We start from the raw sequence: 11213 nt of genomic DNA, 5'->3' as shown, positions 1-11213 counted from the left end.
TCATGTCTTCTCGCAAGAACATTGTTGAAACATCTTCTCAAGTCCCTGAGGGCATGGCTGGTTGGGTGGATTCAATGGTTCTTTTATATGTTTCTTTGGTTGATTCCGAATTTTGTCAGCAACTTAGACAATTTCATAGGGTTTGTAGTAGTGATAGTGAGGAAAACAATTCTGAAGAGAGAGTTTGTTTCTCTACTCAAGTTGCTGGAGACCGTCCTTTTTTCTATGCATACGATTTTTTTTTTGGCCAGATGAGCATTACCATTCCTTTTACTCCTTTTGAGACCAATCTGTTGTGGTCTTGCAATGTAGCTCCGTCCCAACTTCACCCCAATTTTTGGGACTTTATAAAGATTTTTCAATTGTTGTGTCGTGAACTTGACGTCCCTGCCTCGCAATCCCTTTTCTTTTATTTGTTTGTCTTGACAAAACCTGGGGTAGTGAAGAAAAAGGCTGCCTGGGTTTCTTTCCGAGCTTCGCAAGGGAAAAAAGTTTTTTCTATGTATGACGAGTCATTTCGTGATTTTAAGAACTATTTCTTCAAGGTCTGAGCTGTTGAAGGAGCTCGGCCCTTTTTTCTGGATGAGAATGATGAGCCCACTTTTCCTTTAGAGTGGCAAAAGAATGTTGTTGTGTCGAGGTATTCATGGGAGATGTTGGACGAGGTCGAGCAGGCCTTTGTGACTGTGTTGGAGGAGAATTGGGGGGAGCCTCCCTATCTTGATACCAAGAAATTCTTAGGGGACCCTTCACTTCTCCGAGCTGAGCTGGGTAGTGATCGACTTCCTTTCTTTGTCTGTTTGATTTTATTTTCTGTAGGCTCTTTTCTAATTTGTAACTTGATTTCTCACTGTTGCGCGTTGCTTGCAGAGATGATTAAGGATAATGAGTATATGAAGGCCTTCAAAAGGGCGAAGAAATCTACCACAACAAAAAACATCTCGGCCAAGGCAGCCGGGGAGGGATCTTCCCAGGCTCAGTCGAAGCCGTCCGTTCCGAGCTCACCTGGGGCGAGGAAGGTAATCCCAACTCCCCGGGTTCGTGTGATTGATCCTTCCCAAGCCTCTGTTGTTACTTCTGGTGCTCCTCCCAATAAAAAGCAAAAAACCCTTGAGCCTTTCAACCTTGATGCCCCGGATTTTGACGCGGTCGAGTTCGTAGATCAGCAGATCGGTCCTTACGGTGTCCTCCCTATGGATGATATATCGCTCCTCCGCCATTTGGACTTTATAACTCGGAGTAGTGTTAAGATGGTGCACATGGGGGCTGCCTTGTACTGAACTACCCAAAATCTTCCTCTTCATGCCACCAAAGCCTTCATGGAGGAGGCTAAACAGGAGTTTGATCGGATGAAGGGCTTGAAGGAGGGGCTCAAACTGAAAGTGACAAAACTGAAGAAGGAGCTGGAGAACGAGAAGGCTAGCTCCCTTGCCTTGGCGGCTTCTGTGAGGTTGGCTGAGGACACGCATTGAGGCATAAAGACAGCTATGTTACATCCTATCGGGAGGTAATGCGTCTGAGGGAGGAGTTGGAGTCTGCCCGAACTGATTACTCCGAGCTCTAAGGTCACCTTGTCGGCAGCGTGAATGCTGCTTATGAGAACCTGAAGGAGCAGGTTCGTCATGTCGGGCCCTTCTAAGTTAATTTTGTAATCCTCTTTCTTGGACCTTGTTCAGGTCTCTTTCAGAGATTACTTCTATAACTTTGTGTTTTGGGCCGACTTCGTCATGTCGGGCCCTTCTAAGTTATTTTTGTAATCCTCTTTCTTGGACCTTGTTTAGGTCTCTTTCAGGGATTACTTCTATAACTTTGTTTTTTGGGATGACTTCGTCATGTCGGGCCCTTCTAAGTTAAAGTAATCCTCTTTTATAGGGTTGGCCAGACCTCTTTCCAAAATATAAGATTCAACAAAAGACAGAAACAAATCCACTATCTGTTTTACGTCAAGCAATACGTGGAGTAACTCCCGATATAGCAGTAAAAGCAAGATGTGTAGGCGGATCTACTCATCAAGTTCCCATTGAAATAGGATCCACACAAGGAAAAGTACTTGCCATTCGTTGGTTATTAGGGGCATCCCGAAAACGTCCGGGTCGAAATATGGCTTTCAAATTAAGTTCCGAAAAAAGTCTAACCGTAGACAACACTATTTGCACAACGCCAATTGAGCTATGAAATCCCTTGATACTAATTCAATTATATATCCTTTAGATACAAAAAGGAATCGAAAAAATCGTCTTATCGTCTTATATCTACTTTTATCTATATAATTATATATATAATTAGTATTTTATTTTTTAAATCGACCATTTTTTTTTACAGAAATATAGTATGATTTGACATCAGAATCGCAAAATGTTAAGGAAATTTAGATTATTGTATATACAAAATACCTAATTTTAAATTAGTATCATTACTATTACAGATCAAACAAGATATCTATAAAATATGGAAGGAGGAGAAGAACGTTTTTAACTTATGGTAAAAAATTTATTTCTACCAGGATTTTCACAAGAAAAAAAAGAAAAAAACCCCGGCTCGGTTGAATTTCAAGTATTAAATTTCACCAATAAGATACGAAGACTTATCGCACATTTGGAATCGCACCGAAAAGATTATTTATCTCAAAGAGGTTTACAAAAAATTTTGGAAAAACGACAACAGGTACTATCTTATTTGTCAAATAAAAATAGAATATGCTATAACAAATTAATAAATCAATTGGATATTCGGGAGTCAATAATTCGTTAATTGAATTTGAAGAGTCATTTTGAATTATTCGATTTTTTAGATCTTGAATCTTGATTAATTTTTTTCTTTCGAAATTCATGGAAGAATAAATCGAGGAAAAACCTATGAATGGGACAGCTAAAAGAAAAGATCTCATGGTAGTCAATATGGGACCTCACCACCCATCAATGCATGGTGTTCTTCGACTTATTATTACTCTAGATGGTGAGGATGTTATTGATTGTGAACCGTTATTGGGTTATTTACACAGAGGGATGGAAAAAATTGCAGAAAATCGAACAATTATACAATATCTACCTTATGTAACATGTTGGGATTATTTAGCTACGACGTTCACAGAAGCAATAACTGTAAACGGACCAGAACAGTTGGAAAATATTCAAGTACCCCAAAGAGCCAGCTATATTCGAGTAATTATGTTGGAATTGAGTCGTATAGCTTCTCACCTATTATGGCTGGGACCTTTTATGGCGGATATTGGTGCACAAACCCCTTTCTTCTATATTTTTAGAGAAAGAGAATTAATATATGATCTATTCGAAGCTGCGACAGGTATGAGAATGATGCATAATTTTTTCCGTATCGGGGGAGTCGCGGCCGATCTACCTCATGGTTGGATAGATAAATGTTTGGATTTCTGCGATTATTTTTTAACAGGGGTTGTTGAATATCAAAAACTTATTACGCGAAATCCCATTTTTTTAGAACGGGTTGAGGGAATAGGCATTGTTAGTGGAAAGGAAGTAATTAATTGGGGTTTATCAGGACCGATGCTTCGGGCTTCCGGAATACAATGGGATCTGCGTAAAGTTGAAAATTATGAGTGTTATGGGGAATTTGATTGGGACGTTCAATGGCAAAAAGAAGGAGATTCATTAGCTTGTTATTTAGTTTGAATTGGTGAAATGGTGGAATCCATAAAAATTATTCAACAGGCTTCGAAAGGAATTCCCGACGGACCATATGAGAATTTAGAAATTCGTTACTTTGATAGGAAAAGGGAACCAGAATAGAATGATTTTGAATATCGATTCATTAGTAAAAAACCGTCTCCGACTTTTGAATTGCCGAAACAAGAACTTTATGTAAGAGTTGAAGCCCCCAAAGGAGAATTGGGGATTTTTCTAATAGGAGATCAGAATGGTTTTCCTTGGAGATGGAAAATTCGTCCACCCGGTTTTATAAATTTTTAAATTCTTCCTCAATTAGTTAAAAGAATAAAATTGGCCGATATTATGACAATACTAGGTAGTATAGATATCATTATGGGGGAAGTTGATCGTTGAAATGATTATTGATACAACAGAAGTACAAGATATCAATTCTTTTTTCAGATTGGAATCTTTAAAGGAGGTCTATGGAATTAGGTGGAAAAAGCAAGTGGAGAGAATCCGTTGATCATTTTTTGGTATCTATTCATAATTCGTTTTAATTCGAATATCTAGAAATACCCCGTTTTGACTGTATCGCACTATGTATTGGATTTCCATTCCAATAAATCTTTGATCCCTTTGACAAAATTGAATTTGAAAAATGAAAGAATATCAAAGATATTTAGAACTAGATAGATCTCGTCAACAGAACTTCCTATACCCACTTATTTTTCGGGAGTATATTTATGGACTTGCCTCTGGTCATGATTTTAATAGAAATCGATATATTTTGTCGGAAAATGTGGATTATGATAAGAAATCTAGCTTACTAATTGTAAAACGGTTAATTACTCGAATATATCAACAGAATCATTTGATTCTTTTTTATAACGATTCAAGTAAAAATCAATTTTGGGGTCTAACAAGAATTTGTATTCTCAAATAATATCAGAGGGTTTTGCCATTGTCATGGAAATTCCATTTTCCCGACAATTAAATTCTTCTTTAGAGGAGGCGAAAATCATAAAATATTTTAATAATTTGCAATCAATTCATTCCATTTTTTCCTTTTTTGAGGATAAATTTACATATTTAAAATTTTTTTCCGATGTACGAATACCCTATCCTATCCATCTGGAAATCTTAGTTCAAACTCTTCGATATTGGGTGAAAGATCCACCCCTTTTTCATTTATTAAGATTGTTTCTTTATGAGTATTGTAATTGGAATAGTCTTATTACTCAAAAAAACTTATTTTGACTTTTTCAAGAAGTAATCCAAGATTTTTCTTGTTTCTATATAATTTTTATGTATGTGAACACGAATCCATCTTCCTTTTTTACGTAAAAAATCCTCTTTTTTACGATTAAACTCTTTTAGCGTTCTTTTTGAGCGAATCTATTTCTATACAAAAATAGAGCATCTTGTAGAAGTCTTTTCGAATAATTTTTTGTCTACCTTATTATTCTTCAAGGATCCTTTGATTCATTATGTTAGATATCAAGGAAAATCCATTATGGCTTCAAAGAATGCGCCTTTTTTGATGAATAAATGGAGATACTGTCTCATTTATTTCTGGCAATGTTATTTTGGTATTTGGTCTCAACCCCGAATGATCCATATAAACGAATTATTTGAGAATTCATTTCATTTTTTTGGGGGGCTATCTTTCAAATGTACGGCTAAACTTTTCAGTGGTACGGAGTCAAATGCTAGAAAATTCATTTCTAATAGAAATTGTTATGAAAAAACTTGATACAATAGTCCCAATTATTCCCTTAGTTAGATCTTTAGCTAAAGCGAAATTTTGTAATATATTAAGACATCCCATTAGTAAGCCCGTTTGGGCCGATTCATCTGATTTTGATATAATTGACCGGTATTTGCGGATATGCAGAAATCTTTCTCATTATTATAATGGATCCTCAAAAAAAAGTTTGTATCGAATAAAATATATAATTCGACTTTCTTGTATTAAAACTTTGGCTCGTAAACACAAGAGGACTTTACGCGCTTTTTTGAAAAGATTAGATTCAGAAGAATTATTAAAAGAATTCTTTACAGAGGAAGAAGAGATTCTTTCTTTGATCTTTCTAAGATCTTCGTCTACTTTGCGGAGGTTATATAGAAGTCGAATTTGGTATTTGGATATTTTTTTCAGTAACGATCCAATCAATGTAAATTGATAAATCAAAATCATCCTTACCTAAAATTTGGATAAAAAATGCATTTCTTTTTTATTTCGAATAGTATTCTCTATAAGATTCTGAAATGTTTATGTAATGTAGTAAGAGGGGGATTTGAGATTCATCAACACTGAGTATTTAACTTTTGGAGAGTATTCTTCTGGATAAGTAACTCAGGTTTAGATGTATACATAGGGAAAGCCGTGTGCAATGAAAAATGCAAGCACGACTTGGGGAGAGATTTTTTATTGTTTTCCCTTCTAAATTCATTAACAAATCCAATTTCTACTCCATCCGACTAGTTCTGGGTTCGAGAACCGGGCAACCCATATAATATATGGAATATATATATATTAATTAATATAGATATAATGATATCTATATTAATTTTAATTATAAAATCTATAAGAAAATACGTCGAAGTTATATTTATATAACGGTATATGTATATACCATAGTGAATTCATAATCATTTTCATTCTTTGTTTATTTTATTAGAGTGGGGTAAAAAAAGCCAATTTAGATCAATCTAGATGAATAAAAGCATTTTCAACAGATATATTGATATATATCTTCTTGGTTGACACTAATATATGCCTCGTGTTATACTATTGAATAACAAGCCCTCAATTATCTAGTTAGAGAGAATTCGTGTGCTTGGGAGTCCCTGATAATTAAAAAAAACCAAGATTTTACCATGACTACAATTTTAGAGAGACGCGAGAGCGAAAGCCTATGGGGTCGCTTCTGTAACTGGATAACTAGCACTGAAAACTGTCTTTACATTGGATGGTTTGGTGTTTTGATGATCCCTACTTTATTAACCGCAACTTCTGTATTTATTATCGCTTTCATTGCTGCCCCTTCAGTAGATATTGATGGTATTTGTGAGCCTGTTTCTGGATCTCTACTTTATGGAAACAATATTATTTCGGGTACCATTATTCCTACTTCGGCGTCTATAGGTTTGCACTTTTACCCGATATGGGAAGCGGCATCTGTTGATGAATGGTTATATAATGGCAGTCCTTATGAACTAATTGTTCTACACTTCTTACTTGGTGTAGCTTGTTACATGGGTCATGAGTGGGAACTTAGTTTTCGTCTGGGTATGCGCCCTTGGATTGTTGTTGCATATTCAGCTCCTGTTGCAGCGGCTACTGCTGTTTTCTTGATCTATCCAATTGGTCAAGGAAGCTTTTCGGATGGTATGCCTCTAGGAATTTTTGGTACCTTCAATTTTATGATTGTATTTCAGGCTGAACACAATATTCTTATGCATCCATTTCATATGTTAGGCGTAGCTGGTGTATTCGGCGGCTCCCTATTCAGTGCAATGCACGGTTCCTTGGTAACTTCTAGTTTGATTAAGGAAACCACAGAAAATGAATCTGCTAATGAAGGTTACAGATTCGGTTAAGAGGAATAAACCTATAATATTATGGCTGCTCATGGTTATTTTGGACGATTGATCTTCCAATATACTAGTTTCAATAATTCTCGTTCTTTACATTTCTTCCTAGCTGCTTGGCCTGTAGTAGGTATCTGGTTTACCGCGTTAGGTATTAGCACTATGGCTTTCAATTTAAATGGTTTCAATTTCAACCAATCTGTAGTTGATAGTCAAGGTCGTGTAATTAACACCTGGGCTGATATTATGTTATATATATTTTTTTATTTTTCGCTGGAATTCTCTTGTTAAGACCTTATGAACAATTAAACAAAACCTCAGATTCATACCAGAACAACAATGATTCAAAAAAACCTTTAATGTCCAAAAATTTCCTGAGTAAGAACTGCTGGATTATCACTTATTCAAGAAATAGATAGGATAGAATGAAAAAAGAAATCAAAAGACATTTTTTTGCTTTGATAAAAAAAAAAGACAAACAGTGGCAATTTTATTTGAAAGAATCAAAATTTTTTTATTTATTCTAACTTACGTATCTTCTAATAAAAATTTATTAAAGTCCGGTTGCGAGGTCGAAATATTAAGTATGAATCATAGTTCTAATACTTTATAAAATCTATTTTATATATTCCGTGCTCCAGATACTAGAAAATAATATCTGACGGGGTAAAACCATCTCTATCAAGATGACAGATCCTTTATTTTTGTTCTGTATTTGCAATAAGATCCATCTGTATAGATATCATCATCTACATCCAGAAAGCCGTATACTTTGGAAGAAGCTTGTACAGTTTGGGAAGGGATTTTGATTGATCAAAAAGAAGAATCCACTTCAACCGATATGCCCTTAGGCACGGCCATACATAACATAGAAATCACACTCGAAAAGGGTGGACAATTAGCTAGAGCAGCAAGTGCTGTAGTGAAACTGATTGCAAAAGAGGGGAAATCGGCCACATTAAAATTACCTTCTGGGGAGGTCCGTTTGATATCCAAAAACTGCTCAGCAACAGTCGGACAAGTGGGGAATGTTGGGGTAAACCAGAAAACTTTGGGTAGATCCGGATCTAAATGTTGGATAGGTAAGCGTCCTGTAGTAAGAGGAGTAGTTATGAACCCTGTAGATCATCCCATAGGGGTAGTGAAGGGAGGGCCCCAATTGGTAGAAAAAAAACCCGCAACTCCTTGGGGTTATCCTGCACTTGGAAGAAGAAGTAGAAAAAGGAATAAATATAGTGATAATTTGATTCTTCGTCGCCGTAGTAAATAGTAGAATAGAGAAAATCAAATTTGTTTCTTCGTCTTTACAAAAAATGGGAGGAATTCACTATGACACGTTCACTAAAAAAATCCTTTTGTAGCCAATCATCTATTAAGAAAAATAAAAAAGCTTAACACAAAAGCGGAAAAAGAAATAATAATAACTTGGTCCAGAACATCTACCATTATACCCACAATGATTGGTCATACCATTGCTATCCATAATGGAAAAGAACATTTACCTATTTATATAACAGATCGTATGGTAGGCCATAAATTGGGCGAATTTTCACCTACTCTATACTTCCGAGGACATGCGAAAAATGATAATAGGTCTCGTCGTTAAGGTTAGATTTTATGTTCTTCTAATACTAATAAGATTACTCAAAAATAAAACAATTTATTTTTTATATTCAAAATTGGAATAAATACTAAAGAAATGAAAAGAAAAATCGATTTGAAAAATAAGAAATATTTCTTTTTTTAGTAAAAGCATAACCTTACTTATGATAAAGTAGAAACTAGAATCATCTTTAGGTCAAACAAATTCGATCAATTAGAATATTTATATATTAGAAAAATAAAAAATGAAAATTATATAAATAGAAATGTCTGTTCACAACACAAAACATGAATAGGAATAAATGAGATTTGTGGATGTGGATAAAGAAATGGTTATGATACTATAATTTATGTTTTATTGAATTGAGTATCTTTTTCCAATTTTTGTGCTTATTCTGCAGAAGCAAATTAAGTCAAAAGGGGATGCTATATTATGTTTTTAAATAAAAAAAAAAAGCCTAATGGATATAAAAAAACAAAGTGCACAACTAGGGCATATCATTTTATGTAAAGTAGTGGAGAATTATGGGACAAAAAATAAATCCGCCAAATTGATAAAAACTTTTTGTTAGTTATCATTTCTAAGTCAAAACTTTTTGTTCAAGAATGAAATCTTATTGGAACTGTCCAGTTCATCCTTCGGAACCATATCCCATCCCGGATCTGATGAAATAGGATGAATTGAGATAGTATTTTGTAAATACATAATTATCTTGAATATATTAACCATTTCTTTACTTTCCGATCGCCCAGAAAGGACAAAAGAAACATCTTGTTCTTTCTTCAGCAATTTCTGATCTCTAGTAGACCTCTCAGTAATATTTGAACCCAGATGCAGTTCTGACCATCTGTCAGAGAAAAAAGAACGATTGGCTCTTGTAGGATTCCCAAGAAATTCTTCGATTTCTTCCGAAAGCAGATGATTATTCATTTGCTTCTCACGTTCTATGAATAGTCGGCACATTGAAGAATATACAGAGAGGCATTTAGGGAATCACTCCAATTCTATCTCTGTTTGTTCCGTTTGAAGAAAGGAAGGATCCAAACAAAGAATCGATATTTCTTTTAGTTGTTGAATCTCTCTTTGATTGGTCAATGTGTGATATTCCGAATCCTCATTCCTAATGGAATCCCTGGATTGATCAGAAGATCCTTTCAATTGGCTAGAATCCGTTACTTGAATGAAACTAGATCTCGTGGAATCATATTGAATATTTGATGATACATTCCGTACCTTACTAAAAAACCGATCCTTGTTTACCAACCACACATTGTCTAACCAAATCCAATTCTCTCTCGATATGCTCCTCAAAAAATCCGATTCGTGCGGATTCTTCCCCCAACTAACGAAGAGATCTTGGCCGAATTGCCACATATGAAATTGAGCACAATTTTGCAAAGAAATAACCCGCTTGTTTCTCAAAAAGAAATGGGAAACATGCTCAATATCATTTGATTGAGCAGTTGACCCAGCCCCTTGGTGTTTGAAGAAAACCTCCACTTCAATTGGTATTTTTTCACGAAAAGCAAACATGAGATAATAAATCCAGTCTTTCACTAAGATTTCGAATAGCTGGCCCGAATTCAAGTTGATTATGTTTCGCCTCTTCCTCGGAGAAAGACGATCAAAAAATTCCCAATCATGGTCCTTGCGGATCGGATCATCCATATAATATACAAAAAGAAACTCCAGATATTTGATATCTTTCTCTTTGAATGAGATCTCAATTCCAGCGACGGTTTCATTAGATATCTTACAACTAGAATCTCTCTTTTTTCCGATCCAGTGCCTCCACCACCGCGAACCCCAGTTAGATTCAGGCATGATACACTTTTTAGTTATTGGGAGAACCCGAGTACTCTCTTTCGGATCCAGGAAAGAGCTCTCAGAGATCTTTTTTCTTTTTGGAAGATACAGGAGCGGAACAATAAACCTATTGATATTGGCAGAATCTTTTGAGTCTTCCAATGTATCATTTCTGAGTCCAATGGAATTCATAGGTATAGGAAGAAGCCCTGTCAAATAGAGATCTTTTCTTTCGACCATCTTTCGATTGTTAATACGATATATAAGGACCGCTACTACAAAGAGTACTACATCCTTGATCGTGAAATATCGATTGCTTGTTGAACCCTGTGAATTGCGTGAAAGTAGGATACTCCAAATTCGTGAGTCCAAGAGTTTTATAAAACTCTCTTGATGGAAAAAAATGTGAATGAAAGATCCCGCTGAAGTGAATTGGGTCCATGAATCTAAGAAATAGCGAAAATTCTTGATCTCTCTCAATATCTCCCTCAATTCGAAAATCCAGGATTTGAATTGATGTCCTTTCATCCAATCCTCCTAAATTGCATTGATTTATCCGAAAGATTTCACTTCAATTGGAATTT

This window comes from Arachis ipaensis, chromosome B01 (genome assembly GCF_000816755.2).
Source record: "Arachis ipaensis cultivar K30076 chromosome B01, Araip1.1, whole genome shotgun sequence".
Taxonomy (NCBI): Eukaryota; Viridiplantae; Streptophyta; class Magnoliopsida; order Fabales; family Fabaceae; genus Arachis; species Arachis ipaensis.
This window is presented reverse-complemented; position numbering follows the sequence as displayed.